This window comes from Galendromus occidentalis, unplaced genomic scaffold (assembly GCF_000255335.2).
Source record: "Galendromus occidentalis unplaced genomic scaffold, Mocc_1.1 scf7180000077086, whole genome shotgun sequence".
NCBI classification, from domain to species: domain Eukaryota; kingdom Metazoa; phylum Arthropoda; class Arachnida; order Mesostigmata; family Phytoseiidae; genus Galendromus; species Galendromus occidentalis.
The window spans coordinates 699,948-723,398 of NW_003805074.1; positions in this window are offsets into that span (position 1 = coordinate 699,948).

The following is a 23,451-nucleotide window of genomic DNA, read 5'->3' on the forward strand; positions in this document are numbered from 1 at the left end:
ATATAAGTGATGTATTGTGTCAGCCGAAAGCCCTCCATACAAAGTAAGTATTCTGCGGCGCTCATGTAGCACAGCTTCATCATGCCCTAGATCTCGATCGCAGGGGAGTCTCGACGTGCCGCGACATCATTGGTGTCTGATAGATGGGACGGTCGTAAGTCGGGTGAGCCGAGTGATTCTCGAACCGGTGCCTCCGATGCTGAGCGCAAGCTCCGATCCGGCGCCGCGCCGGCGGTTCGGCGCGATGATATCCAGGATTGCCAATCGACCGCTCCAGCAGAACGGAATCGAGTGAAGCTCTAGAGAAATAAAGTTTGTGCGCTCGCTCTGAATCGAACAGCGGACGGAACTAGACTCTCAGAGCTCAGCCTTCGGTAGCTCTACCGGGGCCCAAAGAAATTGTTTGATTGTGAGTGAATTCGTGGCAGAGAGGACGATTGGAGACCGGAGAGAGAGAAAGTAAGCCAGATTTATTCATGATGTAGGCGTGTGCTTCGAATTGCATAGCCCCTCGATGAGTTGACCTGTCGCAAGACGGAATGGTATTCCAGCCTTTTATCCTCCTCTCCACTCTTATATTTATGGCCCCAACTTCATTCGTTTGCTCTGTCGAGTTCTTTTTGGTCAGGGCTTTCGACTATTCATGTTGGCTCCACCCAAGCGGGGAGTGAATCTCCAGTTCTTGCCCGATTTCGAAACTTTTCTCTCACACGATCCGCCCTCCGAGGCACGTTCCTTCGTACGTCGATTTCGAATCAATGCTAAATCTGACATGGTTATTGCAATCATTGACATGGGGCTGATTAGGGTCTCCTCTCCAGATTGATACAGGTCCTGGAATGCAGCATCGCCCCTAGAAGCTCAAAGACAGCAAACCGCTCGTTCGAGAAATGGATTCTAAACATGAGCGTGGTCATCATGAAGGGATCACGACTGCTATCGGCTCTCTTTTGTGTTCTGATAACATTGTTCCTCGTCTGATTAATGATTCGCGAGTATACAAGACTGGATGCGAACGAGCATTCCACGAACAATCGAGTGAGGCCTGCCGGTGTAATGTTCGGCAAGCGCTCGCTGGGGAGCTTGTCGGCTGTTTTTTCCGCCTAGTCACCCTGTAGTAGGGCACGAGACAGATCTCTTCCAAAGAACCCGTGGAGATCACTAAATCGCTCGCGTATTGACTGTGCCTCACAGCAAATACAGGACTCGCAGTCCCCGAGCGGCCCTTCGCTAACGTGTAGACTCACTCAGACCACTGGGCAGTGACCAGGGCGGACGGGGTAGCTTGGTCTTTTGATCATCAAGCTACGATGGCATTGTGTTACGAACTCGGTGACTGACTCGCACACTACTGGCTCATTGGCTCGCTGACTCAATTCTCCGACCTAGCGCCGGACGGACGGACAAGCTACCGAATCGAAAAGTAGGGAGGTAGGTACGGCCGCGGTGCGTCCGAATCCAGGCCGGAGTCGATGGAGCTGCTCGGACTCACAGTGAGAGGAGCAGAGATTCTCTGCGACAATGACACGAGCGGAATCGTAGGGATGGAAGAGGGATGAGAGGAAAAGTGGGTCCGGGAGAGACAGAGGGACCCGCAGCCATCGATCGCCTGGGGGTCAGAGTCAGTCAGTCAGCATGACGACTATGCCTGGGAAGGGGACGGAAAAGACGTTGAAAGCAAGCAATCCGCTGCCAAGCCTGACGAAAGCTCTCTCTCGTTCGCGCTGCCAGCTGAAGACCTCTTCCGTTACTCGCAACCAGTGAAGGCGGCAACGGTTCTGGCAACGACCGACGACGACGGTGGTGTGGTGGTGGTGGTGGCGGCGGCGGCGGCGGCAACGGAGGAGCAATATAATAAGGCCCCTACTCCAGTGTTGTTTGGCCTCTGGAGTGGTCCTGAGAGCATAATATTAAGCTAGCTGTTTACATTAGCACTTTTCGTTTCGTCCTCCCCGCCAGCAAGCCGGTCTGGTGGGAAGGAGGGTGGACCGGGTGGGAGGGTGTGCGGTAGGTTTGTCGTCACCACCCTCGGCCATTCAAACCCCGTCGGGCGGACTGACCAGCCGTTCTGCCTGAACGTCTGACTTCTGCGTGGAGCTCGTGCTCTCACGGCGTGCATTCGAACGTTGTTTCAGAGGGGGCTCGTTTGCTCGTTCCTCTCTTCTCTCCTCTGCTTCGGCTGCTCCCTCCCTCTTCCCTCTATTTTTCCCTCTCGGCCTGCATTCGTGCCACACACTATTTGCACTGTGGATTTATACACAACGCCAGGCAAAGCCGTTCTCTCATAAAACCCCCCTGCAGACCACCTTGAAAATGTACCAGAAGGCACACAGACATCTCCCTCCGCGCTTCTTACCGACGAACACGCACACATCTGACAGCCAACTCAAGCCCACAACAAAAGCGTTCGAGAGAGTGAGCGGGGGAGCGAGCGAGCAAGCAAGCAAGTTCGAGGGGAGCCACCGAGCGACGAAAGAGTGTACGTACACGATGTCTTTTTCTCGGCACGATTTGTTATTCCCATCGGAATATAGACGCGTCTCGATGCCCGGCACCGAAGATGCGATGGAACGAGAGACGCAAAATCGAGGAACAAGTTGTGCGCTGCCGTACAGAATTGAGCAACATTGACGCTCGAGTCGGCCGCGTCCCCAAGCTCATCTGCCTCGTTCGTGATTGTTTCAGAATTTACAATCCGCAGGCTCCGATTCCGAGCGACTCCTATCGGTCGTCGTTCCGATTCGGATGAGCAGGTTTTTCGAATCAGCCCGAATTCCATAGGCTCGGCGTGTTCGTTAGCTTAATAGACGCTAGAGATTCTACGTTCGCGCTAGCGGATTGGGGGAGGTTTTTCGCTGTGTGATTTTTTTCCAATTTCGATAGCTTCGATGATAAGTTTGGTCGGCTTCGCGCCAGACCGAAGCGGTGGTTTCCGGCCGCTCTCGGCGGAACTGCTGTTTTATTCACGCCGGTCTACAATTAGCGGGGATTCTCGACAGGGACCGGCGGAAAACCTGACCGGCGAACACGATTTTTGGGCTGCACTTTTTTATTCGCGTCAACTTGACGTGGGAGCCCCCCTGTAGAGAAGGAGGAACAAACGTCCCATGACATCTCAGGCGCTACGCAGGGGGGATTCTCCCGAGCGAAAATTCTGTTTCTGAAATCAAAATATCGACTTCCGATTCCGCTATACATTGCAACGGTATATCAAGCAGGTCGCTGGATACGGCTTGCTCAGCCGATATTCCTCATCCAATGTCTAAAATATCTTGATTGACTTTCACGGTGGAGCGCGCCGAGCCGTCGGCAACGTCGGTGCTGCTGCAGCTTCCGCCGGCTCGCAAGTCACCGTGCTTGCATCGGCAGAAAATTTTCAATGCATCAAAATCGAATGTTTCGGAACATTACCAGACGCGGTTCCCCAGACGCGAGGAACAGCCGGATATCCGCCGTGAAACTACATCGCTCGGAAGAAGCGAAACGAAGCTCGCAAAACAGCGGAATCCAACTTTCAGTCGTATTCTCGGGATATGTATTCATTTAAGAAGCCTTCCATCCCTCCGAGAAAATCCGTTTCGTTTGCTTCTGGGTTGGAAATTTAATATCGTCAGCCCAAATTTAAGGCTGACTAACAAGGGTCTGGAACCTCGCGGTCGGGATGTGTAACTCTTATTGTCTTGTCTATATATGTATGGTTCAAACTAAACTGCTCTCGAAGTCGGGGGAGGTGGGTCGGTCGGTCTGCGCGGCTTCACCTAGGATCCTTCGGATCCGTTGTTCAAAGTCGATCCGTTCCGATGGGCAGGCTGGGAACGCCGGCGCGGTGCGGTGCCGTGCCAGCTCGAGTGGTGAAATTCAGCTCAGAATCCTCACGTAGATGCTACACTGGTTTCTACCACTCTCACTTTAGAAACTCCTTTCATCCTGGCGGCTTCCCGTCTGATCCCCCGGCTGTATATATCCACCATAGGAAACTCTTTAATCTTGTTAGAGAGTTCCGTACTGATGACGTCAACAAAAACAGACATTCGAAGAGCCACGCTTCTCCTTCGGCTGAGGAACATCGCCTAGCGCTGACGGACGCGGCACCTTGTTTTTTATTCCGGTTACCCCGATCCTCCTCATTCATCGATCCGCGGTCCGTTTTATCATCTCCGATCACTGCGTGGTTTTTACATGCACATGCTCATTTCCTGAGGTCGGCCAGCCAGGCAGAATATTGATTCTTCTGTCGGCACGAGAGCATGAAAGTCGTCGAAGCGACGTGGGGCTTTTAGACGTCAGGGCTTCCTGATGAATAACTTGTGAGTAGCTGCGGCGATGATTAAAACTAACGCATACGAACATTTGAGCGGACGTCGTTGGACGTTGAAATTAACGGCGGTATAGTGCATAGGTCTCCTGGCGAGGTTCGGGACGAGACTCATGTCATGCCGGTACCTAATGAAAAATTTCCCCTCCTTATAAAAAGACCACCACATGCCAATCTTCAATCTGATGACGGAATAGCCCGAATATGCCTCCCCATATCCATCCTCTGAAGACCCCGCTTTCGGTTCGAAGCTCGGCCTACGGCTCGATCAGTCGTCAGACTAGCTGGCTGGCTGGCTTGCATCGGTCGGGCAAGCGGCAATCGTTCCCTGAGTTCTTCTCACTCCAACTCTCTATCTTTCTCGCATGCCGCGGCTGTCCTCAATCTGAAGATGAATAACTGCTGGGCCTGCTCCTCGACAGACCCTGTTTTCTGCAGGTGAAAACGTTTTTATCCCTAAGCCCTGTTCAACGGACGGATGTTAACGATATTTTCAGAAATTCCCCATCAGGCTGGAACTTGCTGACCGGATGGCTCAATCCGATGCGTAGATGACCGGAGATGACTGTGCTTAGACTCGGGGGGCGAACAGGTTCTTTTAAGGAATGGACGCACGTAGGTACCTTTATACATTCATTCATACGATCGTTCATTCGGCTTCCACAGCTTCCCCGCACAAGCGTTGCAGAGCGTCGTATTCTTTCCCTACTATTTTTCCTTTCATTGACGCAACTGCCCAGTGGGCGAGTCGGGTACTAATTTGGATCCACAAATGGCTTGTTAGGTCGCAAGGAAAAGGTCGGCCGAACGACTCACTGCCTCATGGCGGCTGCGTCTAGTAAGCCGGCGTGCTAGCTGGTGAGTTGATATTGGACTTGTGCGCGGAATACTGATGATCAACGCAAGACTGCGGGGGGATTTACCGAAAGAAAATCAACTTCTGGGGAAGGGAACACGAATGAGGAAGCCTGCACGCCGGAAGGATGAGGGAGCAGGGCGAGAATGGGCGTCTCGATTTTTCGTGATTCCTCATGTTTCAACTCTTTCACTGGAAGCTCAGCGCAATGTAGAACTGGAGTCTTGCGGCTCACAGCCGTGTTGGTAGAGAGTTAATGGAGTTTACTTCCCTCCATTTCTTATCCGTTTCCCTAGCTTTTTGTCGAGCTCGATCCTCTCGGCATCGAAATCCTCACAGGGAGGAATGATCTGCCGAAGGCGCGAGCGTCTAATCCGATCAGAAAATACAACTCCTTCCTCCAGAGTGAGATAAAGCATGTTCTCTGGAAGCGCAAAGCTTCAAAACTTGTTGGTAGCGCACTCATTCCGCGTTGGAGTTTCGGACAATTTGTAAAAGCACTGAGGTCCGAGGACAAACGTGTCGCGTGTGTAGGAACTCACAACTGGAGTAGGCCGACGAGTTCAGGCTCGCATTTCCGCGTTGGGGGGCCGGAGATCTTCTCCCTCCGGCAGAAGAGTCTCGGTCCACGAGTCCACGGAAATTAGGTGACTCCCTGGAAATCATTCCCTGACCCTGACTGGCGAGACAACCATCGGACGAAGTCCGGCTGGTGAGGCTTGTGCAGCGACGACTCGGAAGAAGTGCTTCCCAAAGCAGTCTCGATCCAGAAGAGACCACGACTCCTCACCGGAACAGGATTCCATAAGCGAACAATTCATCAAGGTATCGATAATCCGAGCGTTCCCTCGCAGTGTTTGTAATCAGTATCCTCCTTCCCTCCATTCGATTGACATCAGCGATTCCAGAGTCTTCGTGATCCGCTAGTCGAGAACCACATCCGTGTTTCCGGCTCCAGAGTTGTCTGCAGACAAGGCTCACCGGCCGAGGATTTCGCACAACGGGTTCTCGAGCTCGATACCGGTGCAGGAGCACAACGAAGATATCTCATCATATCCCGAGTGTGTATTACCTGCGAAGATATCCCGCACCTTCGCTCCTTCCTCTCGGTCTGTCTGTGTGACTCCCTCGGCGCAGTCTAGATCTGGTTCTAACGTCTCCTCCCTCGTTCCCTCTTCTCCCGACCCGATGTAATATCACGGCCGGCGCCCGACCGAGCAGAGCTCGAAACAGCCCGCGAACACGGCGTCATATCCATTCCGATGACGCTCCGGGGAATTCGACGCTTCGGCAGAAATCGGAGCTGCAATCGAGCGCCGGCTTGTTGCAGCGTTCGTCATCGATTCGCATCTCTTCGCGAATCAGCTCTCTCGAAGGCGAAATTCGGAACAAATTTTTTGATTGAGTTCGCCAGCACTTCGCGCGTTGCCGCTCGCTTGCCTGCTCACTCTTATTCGCTTGTTCGGCGCGGCTTCAACTGGATTGGCTCTACTGCTCTTTTTCCGAAATTCGGAGGGCTGACTAGCCTTCTCGACGCTAGATATCCCCGTGGCTCAGCAGCAGCGCGGAACCCCGAGCGGGTCCTGGGTTCCCGTCTGCGATGTAGCAAATCCCAATACATATATGCCGGTCCCCGCGCTTGCACCCTCTGACTCAAAGCCAGACCTAGGCGTGAAGTGAGACGGGAGAGTTGTCTCTTTTCTCGAGGAGAAAAGAAGATAACGCTTTCGTTCTCTCGAGCCGATGGCTCAACTTCCCGCGGAATGTCTCACTGACATCGATAAATCTGCCACACGCTTAACCACACAGCTCTTCTAGGATACATGTCCCGGAATTTCATAGGATGGATATCGCGTGGGGAGATGACGCGAGGGATTTTCGACGCTCTGAAAATTCGGCGCCAGAGATTCACTTTGCGACTAGACAAACGGAACTCACCGGTCCTTTGTCGAGCTCGGAATGCATCGCGTTTACAATGGAATGTGAGTACCGGTAATGGCTGGGGCGAATGTTTTGTTTAAATTCAGAATTTCCTCGTCGAGCTTGCGGGCGAAACAGGGAATGTTACTCCGAGGAAGTCATGTATCTAGATCGATTCATGGACCGCAAAATTATCGTCCATTTTCAGAATATCCAAAGTACGGGACATCGCGATTTCGTCCCCTCGATGGAGAGGAGGTCCTCCCTTGCTGGGGTAGACGCAGACGGGGGCACCAATCGATCCACGTTACCTGACTTGTTTCTGCATGGGGTTTAATTTTAGACGGGAATTCGAGACGGGTTTGAGCGACGAGCTAGAAACTTCCGATCTATCGAACTAGCGCACAAAGTTCCGTCCCGAGTGGTGATCATCAATGGTCAGCCGCGGAGCGCATGGCGGAACCCCCGTGGACGTTGCCGTCGAACGATGGTCGCAGTTATTCTGGTAGAATGTATGCGAATCGCGGTCAGATACCATCGAGCCTCCCACGCGAGACGGATCCCATCCGGTATAATACATACTATAAAAGTGCAGGTTTATCACTCGTTCTTGCTGGGCACAGCAAGGATTCTATCGTTACGAGTGGAGGCAATTTAGTAGCACAAGCTCGCTGTGGCCCGCGGCCGCGTACATTGTGAATATTCACGACTCGAGACCCGCGTATTTACTTTCTCCAGGGGAAACGAAGCAAGTTGTAAAAGGTAAGCCAATCGTGGAGGATTCTTCTCTCTCTCCCAATTGACGCTCCAGCTCTACCTCAAAAGCGAGCTCGCATAAGTTCCGCATCGTGGTTGTTTAAAATTCGCAGGTCAATGGAAACGGGTGGGCAACGAGGCCTGTGCTCGCAAGCTCACGGGATTCTCTCGAGATCATTTTCTGTTCACGCAGCCGACTCATGCACTGCCCTGGCGGTGCGGCGCCGGCGTTACTGCACGATTGTATTACGGCTTGTTTAGCGGAGCATGTTTAGCGTCCCTGAAGAGGATCGATTCCGACGCGAGAGTTCCAGTGCCGATCCAGATATCTCGGCGCTCCCGCGACGGGAGCGAGACCTCTGAGGCGCTCCTATAAGAAGCTCAGAATTCCAGCTTCGGTATCGATCCGAGTCGCGAAGTCGTCAACTCGAAGGGTGGTGTCTTAATTCCGGAGCTCAGCTCGGTGAGGGATTCCCGAGATGTGTATGTAGTAGGGAAATGCAGTGGGCAGCTCGTGAGCTGTGCCGAATTTCCCCGTGGGACAGGGGGGGGGGGAGTCTTCCAACGCGAGAACATATCGCCGATAGCCACGCGGAAGCAGTGCCATGAGGAGCTTCGTTACGGGGGTCCGAGTCGTTAAATCCAATCTCTATTCAACGGGTGTCCGACCAGGCGACCAGCTGTCTGTCCATTCGTTAGGTGCTCCGTTAATATGGGAAAACTGGCCCCGTTTTCTGGTTCGTTTGCCACGGAAATGAATTAGTTCTTCATTAGAGGAGACCATGCCATTAACACGTCTCGGCAACGAGCTCGTCTGCTCAGATGAAACGGAAGAGAGCGAATGTGATCGCGCTAAAGGTCGATGGGTTATGCTTTCGAACTCGGAAGGATGTCCCAAATGTCGAAGGATATCGCCTGGCGCTGCAACCAAGCGGCTCTGATTGAGCCGTGAGCTCGCCGGAGAAAGTGCCCTCATGACTTCGAGGAAGTGCCCTTATGACTTCGAGGAAGTGCTTCTTCTCATTAGTTCCAGAAGGTGGATCAACCTCTGCAGCCAGACGAGCGATTTGTTTCTCCAGCAGCTTCCGACAGGCGAAAAAAAAGTCCTCTGAATATGGTAGGTAGATTTTTGGCAACATGTCGGAGTGGGACCCGCGAGAGTTTTTCTCCTCAGTACTCGTCTGTTCTAGTTGTCCCCTGTCCAAACCACGTCGAGTAGGTCAAGCCGAGTGATCGATGGGATCCCCCGTACGTGAGAAGGCACCACAGTAATTGCCTCGCCGTCGAGGACGAAACGGACACGATCCTAACACCCTTGCTTCAACAAACAGGGTCGAATGGATTCACGGAGTGAAACGAAAAAGTACTGAAGCCCACGCGAGACCCCGATCCTCCGGAAATGACGACCTGACAAGGAATAATCAATCATCTGCGAAACGAAACGCGGCATCTACTATCGCTGACGATCCGGCTCATCCTCTTCTCGAGAACGCAGTCGGGATCAGGGGATCTCCTCTAACAAGCAGAGGAAGTCCCACGGTGAGGAATAAGAGTTTCTCTGGAACGACCTTGAGCTGAGCGAAAGTGAGGTCGGGCAAGATTCCGAGACGCGAGGGGCGAAAACCTCCTCGGAAATGGCTGATGCTCAACCAGTTGCTCCTTCGTGCTCCTCTCTACGCGGCTCTCGCAACGAGCTCTCATGGAAGTCCACCGCCAGCACCAACGCGATCCGCCCGTGAGGTCTCTGGTCGGCAAGGAAAACAACTTGAAGCCGAAGTGTCCCAGCCGACCCTGCCGGACAGAACATCGACGACAAGGACAAAGGAAACGAGGAAGCCGCCGTCAATCTCATTCAAACCCTAACAGAGAGTCGACTTCCAGCAATTGTGTGGCTACGACTCTCGCCCGCCTGCCTGGTCGGGTAGACCGACCGAGCGACCCATCGGACAGATGCTGAGCGAGTGCTCCGGAGTGGCTCGCCGACTCCCGAGTGAGTGAACCAAACATCCAAGCACGCATTTGCATTCAAAGGACCTGAAGACTTTTTCTCAATTCACTCGATGCACGCGGACGCAGCTCGCACTTCAAAGGCTGCACGGAGGAGGCGAGCACGGATAGCTCGGAGAACCGGAGCCCACTTGCTGCAACGAGGTCAGGCGACGACGTCGATTGGCTTCTCGGAACTCGCTAAGCGGATCGTACGCAAAGTCTCTTCCCCCTCGCTCTCTCTCTCGGGAAATTTGCGGACCGTGGCAAGGAATCCCGACTCCAGTCGTCATGTTTTGTCGGATGTTCGGCGAGCGGAGATCACTCGGAGGGGCGAAGTGATCCGGAACTTCGATGTTTACGCCGTCTGATACTCGCTTAAAATTCGAGAAAATCTAATTGAACTTCCAGCGCTTTGAGCAAACAGGCATGGATCACTTAATCACGTTACATCGCTTACACAACTAGATGCCGCTCCGAACGGAGTGGCTTCACCCCGGAGGACGATGCCCCGCTCACATATGTTACTCCTGCATACGCTTACGCATCGAGTATGCTGTACGGAAAAAAGACCAATCACCCTCTCCGGAAGTGACGGCCAATGGGAGGCTCCGCAGATTTGGATCCATGCAAAGGATATATCTTACAGAGATAGTTCCCTCACGCTCACCGAAGTAGTGATGTCATTAAAAGTTGATGCGAAGCAAGCGGCCGAGCCAAGCAGACAGTCGGATCTGTAAGTCAGTCAGTCGCTCACTCAGCTCTCCCGCTGTCGGTCTGCGTTCCCTCTTGCCGAAATGTAATATTCGTTCAGCGAACAACCCGGAGCGCGGAGAGGTTCCGTCTCGCGGGGCTGTTCCCGACCGACCGGCTGGCGGGTCGCTGAGCGTTCCTCCCGCAGACGGTCCCGACGAGCTCCGGCGTTCTCTGATTCGTCGCAAATTTCGTCCGGCTTTCCAGGATGTGTAGCTTGCTCTCAAGGATGACTGCCGGTAGAATTCGTCAGCGGCATGGGCGCTCAAAAAGAGCTTAACGAGCAGTTCCGGCATCGAAAGGAAACAAGGGTCGCTCGGAGATACACGAGACGTTCTCTCACGTGACTAGAACATTCGCTCATTTTCGACCGAGTCAGGCCGAGGAAATAAGCAAGACTGGAGGGAACGAGCTATCAAGTCGGACTTCTTGCACCAGCTGATAGCCTGATTGTCCTGCGTGGGATCAATGCATCTCACTCAGCGAGACGACTCGTGAAAGGGGCTCACGGTTTTCGTCCGTCATGGTCAAGCACAAACAAGAGAGGAATTGTTTTGAGGTCTCAATTATTCCCCGCGCTCATGACATCGTCGGAATCAATACCGTACGATTCTTCGCCATCAACACATGACCGCCTGATTCACCTTGTCTCTCAAGGATCTCTGGCCAGCTGTCGCTCCATAGCGCGCGCATAACCGCCTCGAAAGTGGTAATTCTTCTCTTTCCCGAGATAAAATCTCCCATCCTTTGATGATTCCCGGAAGCGATAGTGAAACCTTGCTAGAGAACCTCGCGCGGAACCGAAATTCCGCTCGTGGTACGGAATGATATCAGCACTGCCTCTATGAAAATCAGGCCGAAGAGACCAAGGACAAAAATCCGTCATACTGAGTATTTCGCTGCACCGGGTTCCTATGTGAGGAGCATTCACTGTATTCCTGAGATGCGACGATTCAAAGGCATCGCTTTCCGAGAACATTCCAAGCAGAGTTAAGAAATTCCTCTCAATCTATAAACATTCAGTCAGGGAGAATTCTGCGCACATTGCGTTCCACCGGAGGGCGAACGACAGATGTTTTGATGTCGAATCGTCAATAACTCGACATCCGGACATCCTAGAGGCTTTTCTTGGCACTCGAAAACTGCGCCCGGGTCGTTCTCTCGACACTTCTCGTGGGATTCTAACGGCAGCAAGTTCGAAAGCTCCCAGCGGCTAGAGGCGCTCAAAGGGCTTCGCACGCCATGAGATGTGGTGCGAATTAAAATAATCAGCTCTGTCAATTACGGCAAGAATTTTGGCCGTTGCTGAGGATCGGATGAGTCGGATTCCGGAATGACCTGAAGTATCGATTGGGTTCAAATCGCTCAGCGCCCGCGCTCGCGTTGTCACAGGGGTTCTTCGGACCTCGGATTCGCGCATCGTTCGGTGCCTGTTCGATTTTGTTGATAGAGCTGTGGAGCGGATTGCCCGATGCGGAGTGAGGTGAGGAGCGGGGCGCTGCGGCGCTTTTCCTGTTCTGCGCCCAGCATAAGCAAGCGAGCCGGATACCCGTCAAAAGGTGACAGAGTCCGATTGGTATTGCGCACACTAGTGCAAACCGCAATTGATGAAGGTTCGGGCAAACTTCGACTGAGCCCAGCTATCTATCCGCCGGCTATCCGAGCCCAGTTGTCCGCTCTAAATCTAACAAATTGGAGTTTCTCTGGTTGTCGACGTGTTTCTATGCCCGAACGTAGAGCGAAAGGCAGGCTGCGTCAAGCAATTGTTTACTGAGTGGGAATCAGTGGGTTCCGGGGGAAGAAGAGAGGGCAACAGAGACTGATTGCAAGCAGAAGTTGTCGTTAGATCCGGCCAGTCAATCTGTCGGGAGACATCCGCCTGACATTGAGTGTTATCAAGACTCGACACGGGCGGCAGGGGGTTTGTTGAACACCTTGTCGAGCGAAGGAGCTCGCTTCCTTAAAATAGACAGACCGAGGCCACTAGATTGTTATTGCTCTCATTAGGAGACGCGAACGAGCTCGGAGTTTTTAAGAATGACTCTTCTGTGTGAACGAATGCACCCTCCAACTAACCAGCCATTGACCGTCAGTCAGACAGAAGTCCCCAGATAGAGGGAACCAGACCTGAGGAGTATGCACGCCGAGATGGACGACCACCGACTGCGACTGGCCCGATGCTGCCCGCGAAGCCTGGCCGGTAGAGTTTCGGTCCAACTGTGCAGTATCTGAGCTTGACAGCTATCTCAAACCCAGACAGACAGAGCCCGTAAGAACCCTTAAGGTTTTTCGTAATGATACTATGGGCAACGAACCATGCGAGGTTATTTAGCGTAAGCGGGCCGGGGAGAGCGCGGAAAACGACGGAATCTGGAGATCAGGGAGGGATGGAGCACACGTCGCACAATGACAAGATCACTGATCCTCGAGGAAAGGGGTAAAATTTGTATCTTGCCGTAGCGTACTCGATGGGAACTTTTCCCTCCTGGGCTTCACCGTCATAAACATAGGCATGAGTTCGACGCTGGATGAGAACGCCTAGGGTGAAGTCCGCCGCCCGCTTACGGCAAGAGGTGCCGCGAGTGAAACTTTCGGACCAACAGCTCTAGCTCTCGACGAAGCAAGGGGGAATCGTGCTCTCGTGAGCTCCAAGCACGGAATAAACGATGAGGGAGCTTCTTCTTTCTGGAGAACTCCGGGAACGCACACGCCTCCCGAGAAATTCTCCGCCAGAACGAAGTCCGCACGGTCGGCGGCGGACCCCTGCTTGTGCGCGCATGAAAAAGAAAGTGAAGCGAGGCAATCTGAATGTTTTCCGCCGCCGATCACAGCCTGAGGGTACTGGAAACACCGGAAGAATTGCGTAAGAATTATTCATTGCGACCGACTGACGACAGTGTTGTATTCATGTGGCCCTGGAACGGAGTGCGAGAGAGAAGAGATGCTTCGCCTCAGGGGACGAAACTTTATCAACGAATTCGGCCGACGGAACAGCCAAGCGTTGAGGGGGCGGTCGGGCTCCAGGAAGAGCAGAATGAACTGGGCGAGCGGGGAGAATGATTCAATAAAATGTCGACGAGACAGCCGCGAACTCCAAACTGATTTACTTGTTTCCACCTCATGCATCCCGTAATCATCGTTGAAAATCCGTGGCGACAGCGCGCGTTCACACGATTATCAACGCCTTCATCAAATCCGTTGGCGAAAGCAACCAGTGCCGCAGGCTCGAGATTGGCGATACCTAAAGCGTGGTCGGATTCAATTTCTAAATCAAGTTCGGTTTCATCCAGAGTTATTTAGCCCGTGGGTCTATCAGGGACGGCGTGCCGTCGCCGCTCACCGACACTGCTCTAATACAATAAAATCATCGTAGCCGCGGGCGTGTGACAGCTCAGTTGAGAATTTCTCGCGATCAAACGGAAATAAACAGAATGTGCATCCGTGCAGCACGATGCGCTCCGGGTGGGGAATAAATGGAACTTACGTCCAATATGTGCATACCTACACGGATCATTGGTGCGATACGAAGACCCGGGTCGAGGACCCGGTCGACGAGCGACGGGCAAGCACGATGATTCTGCCGTACGGAAGGAGCAATATCGAGCAGCAAAAGTATCAGATTCTCGCTCATGAATGCCGATCCTATCGCGGAGACAAAACTGGACAGCGACGAAAAAGCCGACGGAGGTCATTCATTGCACGATCAGGGGATAATCTCTTCGCAGCAGAGGCGACACTTTAAAGCTCTCTGACTACATAGAGCAGACGAGTGGCGGATCGTCCGTCCGTACGTTCGAGCTAGCTCCGGTCGCTCTTATCGGGGACATGTCAGAGAAGTCTACCGCCGCGCCGTGGCTGAAGCTGGCTCTTCCGTAGTCCGTTCCGCAGGCCCTCAGTAGACTCGCCCATTCCATCATTCGGATTCGAGCGCAGAGAGGGTGCTTTGCATTTCTTCCGCGATAGAGCGACTCAATGGTATTTACTTCACCTGCTGCTGCAGACTGAGAGGAGCTAGGTACTCCGTCAAGACCCTGAGTACATAGAATATCGATGTCATGCGTCGAACTGTATGGACGATAGGAACTGTCTCGCGTGGGCGCCTTGAATGAATTCCGCTAACAAAGCTACTACTACCAAGCGATCGTCTCCTTATCAAATGTCGCTGCTTGTATTGCACGCAGGCATCAATGTTTGAGCGTTATGAGTCACGCGAGGCGCGCCATATCGCCTCTAAGCGGTTTGTGGTGCCAGATGAGAGCGCGAGATATTCCACACGATTAGAGGGTCACGGTGCCGTTAACCGGCGCCTCGATAGCACTGCTGTAGCCGGAGCTAGGGCGCGAGTCGCCGACAGACAGATAGATAGGCTTAGAGTCTCGCGTGCGCCGGGAGTCGCGAGCGGACGCTTGAGCAAGTATTTGGAGAGATATGTACGTATGTTAGGAGCACAGAGCTGCATAGAAGCTGTGTTTTTTCAGGCGATATAAGCACCGCTTAGTCGCGCATATGTACTCAGTGTTTACCAGCGGACCGTTCGAGCCCTGAATGGACTTTGTTTGGAGAACTTCCTCTACCTGAACAAAATGAATCCTTCTGTCGCAGATGCGTCGAGACCTTTCCGCCCCAGCGTACATCTCGCATAGCTCCGGAGGGATGTGGAGGTTCTCTCTTGTTCTGAGACTAATGTCCTTGGTTCTGGCTCGTCGTTTGACGTCTTGACGCGTCTTCAGAGCTCGATTCGTGCATTCATGACAGGCTCGAACTATCCCGAGCCAGAGAACTCCGTTCATGTGAAGATCTAAGGCATAAGAGGCGAATAGAATTCGTTGGCGTTTTCCCGCTCTCTGTGGAGCCATTGAATGATCCTTAGTACTCTTTCATTGATAGGTATTTGTCCGGACCTCGAAGTCCTCCAAGGTGAAGTTCCCGGGAATACATTCTTGCGGTACAGTCGAACGACCTTGGCGAACGCGACGCGAGAAAGAAGTGGATGAAGTATGCATCATCGAAGCATATCGGAGCGGCCGACGTCGATTTATTCATCATTAGTGGAACGACACCTACCTACAGTCGCCGGCAACGATGTGGTGAAACTCGAGAAACCTGCTCGTTCATCGCCTCTCCGAGACACCCACTCATCACAGGGGCGACGGAGTAATCCGATACTGACCGGGACAGGGTATCAATTAACTCAAGCCTAGTCACAGAGAATTGTGTTTCGTCCTTAGCTCCAGTCAGCCTGTACACACAGGCACGATCATCTGAGAGCACCACGCTCGGCATCGGTGATTCTCGCGGGAGCAAGAAGTATATGGATCGAGTAGACAGCCGGATCCCTGCCTGGGATTGAACTTTATCTCTCGATAATGATCCGCGGGAATCGAGGATCAGGATGATTTTCGGAAATCGTATCTATACAGAGAATATCTCGGAAAAAAGAGCCTCGTTTCGCTTCACCGAGAGCTCTCCGTCAGTGGAGTGGAAGAGCGTGAGACCGAGGGACAATTACACGAGGAGCTCGGTCGGGGCCGAACGGTATAAGCAAAGTGGTATCACTCACTCACTCAGATGCGGACGGCTTGGCTCTGCGATTCTAGACAGAGGTCTCTTGGGAAGCGAGCTAATGGTTCGTGCATTGACGTCTCGGCTCCGCTCACCACCTGGGAACCCGCTCGCATTCCGGCCTCAAGTCAAGCCTCGCTCGAAGTAACCGTCTGATTCCGAAACAAGGCACCCTGATACGTCACTCCTCCATTACATCTTGTTAGGGGATCGATCGATTCATTAAGGCCACATAAACAACATTTATCCGTCCAACTAGCTAAGCAAAATAAGTCAGCACGCTCGAAGACGTACGCGAGTATCTGTGGGAGTCCTCATCCAACGAGCTGACACTTCCGTTCATGGATCTGCAACCGATGTTTCGCGCTCTCTCCGAAGCACGGAACAAGCATTGAATCGAGACTTTTCCAGTGGAATATTGAACTACGGAGCAAGCGCGACTTCCGCAGAGGAAGCCATCGGGGACACCATGGGAAACTCTGCAAAGGGGTGAGTCCAGATGACCTGAGGCAGGGATGCCGACGGGTTCCATCAGCGACGAAGAATGCCTCGATTCTCTGGAAGAGACGAGACTCAAGTGTCGCAAGACCGATTATTGAGGTGGTCATCGACATCGACTCCCGATTCCAGGACGTGTTCCTAGCCGTGCAGGACTAAGCTCGAGTCCTCCCGCATGGGGAATTCCTATTCCTAGGTGCTGAACGTCGGCTGTAACCACAGCCCCGTGTATGAGAAGGCATAATTCTCGACCGTTAGCATGACAAGAGAGCTTCTTGCCTCAATGTTTTCGATCACCCAACGTCAGAACCTCTTCAGAGCGCCATAGCAATCGGGAATCGCATGTCGCGGACTCTCCTGTGTCCCATCTTCCTCGAAAATGATCCACGACTAACATTGTCGAAATAGCGACGTGCGAGCCGGTGCCGAGCTGTGGCACCATTCTTCATGGACAAAAATGGATTTTTCCCCAGAGGATTTTTGGAGATTCCAAGCGCGCGTCGTATCTGGATGAGGACTCATCGAAATAGTTCCAGGCTCGATCCCGCGCGTAATCAGCTCAGAAGGCTCAGAATGCAACCGAGTGAGATCTCATTAGCGCGCACAACGTATGGGGGACTTACTCGTTATAATGGAATCCTCGCTCATTGAAGTCATCCACCTTCGCGGTACTCTGGCAAGCGAGGAGGTGGGCTACACGATCCCCGATTGAGTTGAGCGAAGTATCGTGTTTCGCTGTTCTGAAGGGATTACCGCGGCGAATCCCTCCCAATGAATATATTTGCGTATCGCACGGGGTAAGCTAGTCGAATTAGTATCCCTATAGGTATTTCATTTTTTTATTTCAATAAGGTAGTTGAGATGCCCACAATTCCTGTAGTCTGTGGATTTCGACGTTACCCGCCAAGATATCGCCGACACATCTAAGGACGGAGCAATCACGAATCGCTCTACTCTAACCTACGATCCTCTGAGGATAGGTGCATGAGGATCTTGATAGCTACGTCGCGTCCAACTTCGCGATGGGCAGGTGATTCCTGGTTAGGCAGCATCCCGGGAATACAGTTCGAGCTCGGCGAGACTTGCGGAACTGGATATGACATGGAGTGGTATCATCGAAAATGTCAATTGAGCTTTCCTGAGTTCGTCTGTTCGTTCCCGCCTCCCTCCTCCCACTCCTTAGCTCAGTTGTCTCAAGTGCGCACGTCGCGTCGGTACGACCAGGGCAGGTTTTCTCAAGTACACGGGGTGCCCTGCCGGGCATTCTCCCCGATTTGGACGATCACAGGATCCGAATTTCCACACAGTCAGCAGTCAGCACCCGTGACACATCTCGGGCGCTCTCCACCAGCGATGGTGACGATGTCAATTGAGCGGGTGTGCTCCCCACTTACGGTGTTTCGAAAAAATCATTCGTTCTTTATGGAGAGGATGCAGCTCGCTGGATGAGATCCTTCACAGTTCGAGAGCAGGGAGGCGACAAAACTAATTTTGAATAGCAGAGAAGTCTCTCATCCGTTCTCTCGTCCGACGAAAGTCCCGAAGTACTCTCACTATCGGGACTGATTCCACTCACGAGGGTCTCCTAATATTATGGTAATTACGGGCTTCGCACGCATACGTCGGCGCCCGACTTCGGGGCTAAAATGTATCCGTCCTCTCATGAAGTCTTCGACAATCTCGAATTTGGCTCTTCCCCAGCGAGGCGTGAAGCTGAGCCTGGTCCGCTCTGAGGGAGCATTCCGAAGTCGAACGTATGTTATTTGCTCGAGTATAACACCGGTCGTTGATCATCCTCCTCTTGCACTCTGGATAAGGAGGTCGAGCTCCTCGGGTTGCTTAGCGTTCAAGGGAGGGATACCTCACTCCGAAGAGCTTTGGGAACCCTGTGAATCACGACTCCGGCCCTACAGGCGGAGCGTGGCAGTATTCGGGCGGGTGCGCTTTCGGAGATCTGATTGAGGCTATGTTCGGAGAGCTCCTCACTTCCTGAATTTGATCTCGACTTTCCGGAGAAGGCGCGGACATGTGAAACATTATTCTGAATCCTGATGTCCGAGTCGACCTAGGGCCTTTCGATAGTCTACACAGTCTGTCGGGAATCTTCGGACGGTCCTAGTCCGATACATATAGGTTCAGAAGGACTAAATACCCGTACCTATACCTGAACCGACGCGCAAGTTCCCGCTCGCCTAGACGAATGGCGGAACATCTCGAAGTCAGGAAGGCGCCGGAATCAGGACGATCCTCGATTTTCAGCGAGTTCACATCAGCTGCTGTCAGTTCATTCACGGACTACTGGTATCCCCTTTCGTAATGCGTAGAACCGATGTGGTCAATCGTGTATTTTGTTTAATCACTACTCATGCTACAAGATTCGTCGGGAGACCTCAAAGCATGACACATTCATCATGTACACGAGGATTCCACCGGGCCTTCAGGAGCCAATCTTTTCGAGATCATCACTCATCATCATAACCGCATTTGTTGGAGGGAGCAAATCAAGCGACTAGGGAAAGGGCAATCTTCTGTAACACGATGACCTCTCTAAACTCCGGAAGATGTTGCTCCGGTACGGTTTTGGGCTCATCATTGTCAGTGTAGCCACCAGGCTGATATACCCGAGTATCACTGAAGGGCAGCTTGGAGGAATTTAGCGCTGCATTCAGGGGGAACGGCGGAAAGTATCCGTGGCCGCCCCGGACAGAAAACTCACGAGCACTGCATATGCCAGCAAGAATGAGACATGAGTCCACAGGGTAGCGCAGCGCTCGTTCGTGTGGAATGGATTTCGAACCCGAGCCAGGCCGTCCTTATTGAGGGCTTACGATTGAGCTTTAAGATTTCTCGCGATCAGTTCGATGACGTAAGGAACTCCATCCCCAAGACCTTTTTGCGATCCCGTCCGTCCCCTCGATTAGTATACTCGAGCATCTCTCATCCGACACCTCAGACCATCGGAATCAGGCATGAGTCATAGATCATGAGAAAGGCTGCCTTAAAATCGCAGAGGTCGCGGTCTGCACGAAAACGGCGGATTCCTGAGGTCTCGGCCGATTTCCGCGATTTTCATCAATTTCCCCGCGACTTCCGCGATCTCTATTCCACGAGCGGAATAGATGCGCATTCTCTTCCCGAATCAGCTCAATCCGGATCTTGCTCTCAATCCCGGCCCGGAGAGCCCATTCTTAGCCGATTTTGACCCTTTCGCGCCAAATTAGCCGATTACATACCATGTAACGCTAAGTCTGTCCGCAGTACTCTCGATTTCGCTCTTTTGTGACGATATTGCGCTTGGGAATTTTCTTGGTGTCATGAGAACATGTCCTACGATATCGCCGCGAATTCGCAAGCGATTTCCAGGACTTTATGGATTTTTCGCCTCGATCGCCCTCAATTCAAAGTGTTTTACACCCCAGTCAATCCGCCATATTCGCAGAAACTGCGATATCGGCGGAATTCGTAGTTCCTCCATTCGATCATGGGTATTTTCTTCAAACAATCAAGAAGAAACCTTACCCTCATCGGGAAATTTAGCTCTGAGAATCAACCGTGATCCGATCCTCGACAGAGTCCTACAATACCAGGGGAATTTCGGGGCTCGCTCGCACGATTTCGCACCGCGACACGCCACGCTGCCATTTCAGCGATGTTTTGCCGCAAAATTAGCTCGTGAGTATCTTGTAAGGCTCATGTGCAACCAACGCATGATGGTCCTATCCCGCGATCACCGCGTCAGACTCGTTGGATGAGCTACCGAAGACGCGAAAAATAGCGGACGGCGCCTTAGGAGACCAAATGCTGAAAAGCTCAAGTCTCATGTTCATATGATCGAAGACCTGCCGGGGATTCTACCTCGGCAGGCTGGGCTTGCGTAATCGGACCCTCTCGAGAAGCGAAGTAAATAGCTAGATTCTAACTATGTAAATAAATCCTCTACATAGCTCGATTTTCGAACATGACTTTTTTGTTCTCGGCTTCGCTAACTTTCTTGCCTGATACGGAATGACTATGGACATCTGACAATGAGCCACATCCCCTCTGGAACACCGATACAGAATTTTCGGCTCCGTATCATCTCCGTGGCCGTTCCCTGCCGCTGAGCGGATCTCTCCTTAGAGGGAACAACGCTCGACCAGCTTGTGAGCCTCAGACTACGTATAGGAGGAGGATTGACGGCTCGAACTTCCAGGATGTCCTATTCTGAGGTGATGATCTATATATTCGAGCATGAAAGCCTGTGGTGAATTCCCTCGCTTGTCAGGAGCTTTCGATATTGCTCTTCGTCTCCATATGAGCCGGCGAGTCAGCGGAAAATCATCGGTGCCGAATAACCCATGCTCGTCTGCTATGATCGGAGCTGATTCGAAACTCTGAAAGCAGTGGTAATGAGCTCTCTCGACGGCAGTCGAATTTTGAGTATCTACTACGCATCCCGGCATAGTTTACGCCGTAGAACTGGGATCGCATCGTCTATCCGCCGGCTCAGTCGGCCGCCTGTTTTCAAGGTCAGTCAGCTGTCTGATATTTTTTCTGTTTCTGACTCTGTCGCGGAAGCACTTGCCGTCGTCTGCCGCGGACTTCTTTCGCTAACGGCTAGCGGTTTTCCCTCTCTTGTTCATACCTTCTCCCTTGCTTTCTGCTCGCAGTTACTGACCCCTGCGGCGAGGAGGTTTCGGCAATGCTGTTTTGCTTTCGCCGTGCCACCGGCAAACCACTTCGTTTCGCTAGTCGGTGCTCTGCGTAGACACAGTGGCCTCGTGTGTTGCCGAGTGTCTTCGAGTGCTCAGATCGGAATAACACGTGAAAGACGTCAGGACCGTATGAGAAGCGTCAACGAAAGTGTCGTCACAACCTATGGATAAAGAACAAGAAAATCATCTGTGAGCTTCATTCCTTCGAGAACCGGGCCGATACGAACCAGAAGGTGAGCTTCAATACTTCGATCGAGTCTCGCATGACGATCTTGGCGCGTATGGGGGAATCAGCTCCAATTCGAGAAGTAGAAATAGAGATACTTCCAGGAATGCGCCGAACTCTTCTCAGGGCTCCGGTCTTAACCTAATGCCCGGAGAGATCTACATGAATCGAGACCGGAGCCGAATAATGACCAGGGGGATCGAAGATCCCACGGATGTCATACGATTCGAGTGGGAATCGAAATCGAGTAGACGTAGTCCTTACCTTGCGCTACCCAAGGGGGAAGTCTCGAGTCGCGAGCCGACACAACTGCGGAACTTCTCGGATTGACATCATGGAGCATAATTCCATTCATGAATGTACTTCCTGAGAATCCATGATATTCCTGTATATCTCGAGGGTGGAGCTTTGGGCGGTCAGATTGACGGTTGGCAACTCGAGAGAGTTTATTCTTCGTGTCGAAGAAAACACACTCAGAGCCTTCACTCGATCTTCCGAGGATCATTGGGACATTCCTGGTTTTCATGTTTCTCGAGGCGCATCCGCTCCGACTCACCATTCGGAAGAAATCCCGTCGCACATCTCCGCCGTCAAAATCAAAACCTACACGCGGATGAGACTTCCGATTGTTCGGATGCATGATTGACTCGCCAACTGACTGGTGAATGTTCGATTCGACTCCAGACAGGAATGTAGTGAAACGCCTTTGTATAGACCACCGAGCTATCAAACCGCCAAACTAACCAAGCAACCAACCGAGACCGATACTATTTATCGGTTGGTGTGATGACGAGATGGAAGACGAGATTATTTTTTTCCTCGGCAATTCCACGCTGCATCACGCTTCTCCGTTATCAGCCGTGCGCGTTACCTCATTACGGCAAATTGAGTCGACACAACACATATGTTGACAACGGCGTGACTTTGTCAAGGGATTGTTCCAACGCATGGCTGAGCGCATAGCGTGGATAACTTTCGGCTCGCTGTCCCTTAGTAACGGGACTTGGCGCGCTTAAAAATTCACGTCGCGACCTGCCGCTTCAGATTTGTCGGCCAGCAGTCAAACCGGCTAGTCGGCGAGTCACCCAAGCGAGCCGTGAATAATCACAATAAGAACACATGCAATCCTGGATTTAAATCGACGGACATCCGATCTTCTGCCGTGCTCGAATTCTTCGTCCGTTAAAGCCTCACGAGGCGAGAGTATCGTAGTACGTTTCTGCTTGAGCGTTCCGATCCACGCATCGAATCAGCAGCGACACCGGCAGCAAAGCTAGCGGAAAACGGCGGCGCACATCTGACGGACTGACTGAGTGAGTGAGATGGTTCCGTTAGCGTGGCTTGGTGCTCGCCACGGATTCCGAGCCCTAGCGACCTAGAATCGAAGTGTCTTCATCATCATCATTTTTACTTCGTCATTCTGCACCGTCGAACAATGTGTTCCTATCCGAGTTTTTCTACCGCTTTCTGTCGCTTCCTTTGACGGCCCACAGAAAAAAATTAGTCGTTTTTCCTACGATGCCGACGCTCGCCTCTCCAATTGCTTCTCCCGATTTCAGCTCGGGATTCTTCGAAAACAGAAAAGCATTCCGTCAGGCGATAGCTTCAGCTCACTGAGTTCAAGCGGTACCTCGACGCGACGGTCGGTTTTCTTTCCGGATCGGTTTAATGGAGCCCCAAGCGGGGATTGTGCATTTTCTCTCTTCCGTCGATGCCCAGAACGATTGGGTTTTGAGCCCGGGGTTTGAGCGGAGAGAAAAGACAATGATCGCCGTACTACTTCTGTTCCAGGCTCCGGCATTAGATTCGCTTGCGAGCCCTAGATGCAAGACCGAGCGCATTTTCATTCCGGAGAAGATCTCACGTTCCCATCGAAACATAGACA